Here is a 946-nt window from a genome sequence, read left to right as displayed (position 1 = left end):
AGGGTCAGCTGTTTGTGTAAGTGACATGATGCGATTTACCCAAGTAGGACATTTTTCTGGATTACATGGATCACCTGTATCAACATCCTTTGTTTGGCCTGAAACAATGTTTCTTCCAAACAATGATAGCCTTAACCCTTACTCTAACCTCTAACCTATTCCCAAGTCTGTCGTCATGGGAGATTTCTGGGAATGTTGCCCAGGCCCTGTTATGAAGGGATCACTAAGGTCCTCTACGGTAGCCTATAGATTACTCATTGGGAGTCCACCAAAAAACAAGAATGCCACAGGCTCTGTGAATTCAAGCAAAAATTCCTTCCTACCCCTTAAATATATGGTAAATTACAGTATAAATAGACAAGGATGTTGTTCAGTGTCAAGAACTATTATTAAATAATATATTATTTTATAATATTTGATCAAATATTTCCATATTTTTACATAATTGGGAACACATGGGAACAAAATACAAACTCACCAGGCCATTGCAAGTGCTCAGAGCTGCTTGACCCCACTTCAGTGTACTGCTCCAGACATCTCCCAGGAAGTAGCAGAGAGAGTGGCCATGGCTATGTAATGAAGACCCTTGCAGACCACCGTATCTCCACTCTGTGAGGAATCCAGGCGCTAATAGATGAGGGTTTAGGGTGAGGTTAAAGTGCAGGTCTTGACCACCATACTGTAGATGGTAAAACACCTGGGCCAGGCTCTCTTTGTTTTTTACTGTCTCTCTCCTTTGAATTCGACTCACGCGGTGGGACACAAGATTGGACGAAAAATGTCCTGATGAATCCACTCTGACAGGATGAACAACTTCGTAGTTGGGAAGTCCATCAACAGTACTATCTACAAAAACAGCAGGGTAACCATTAAAAACTGTCACACGTGAAGAAGTGCAATAGTTAAATAGTTTGGTGCTAAAACACAAAACTGGTAAAAAAAAAAA

This window comes from Sinocyclocheilus grahami, unplaced genomic scaffold, assembly GCF_001515645.1.
Source record: "Sinocyclocheilus grahami isolate Dianchi unplaced genomic scaffold, SAMN03320097.WGS_v1.1 scaffold282.1, whole genome shotgun sequence".
NCBI lineage: Eukaryota > Metazoa > Chordata > Actinopteri > Cypriniformes > Cyprinidae > Sinocyclocheilus > Sinocyclocheilus grahami.
Note: the sequence above shows the minus strand (reverse complement) of the source record.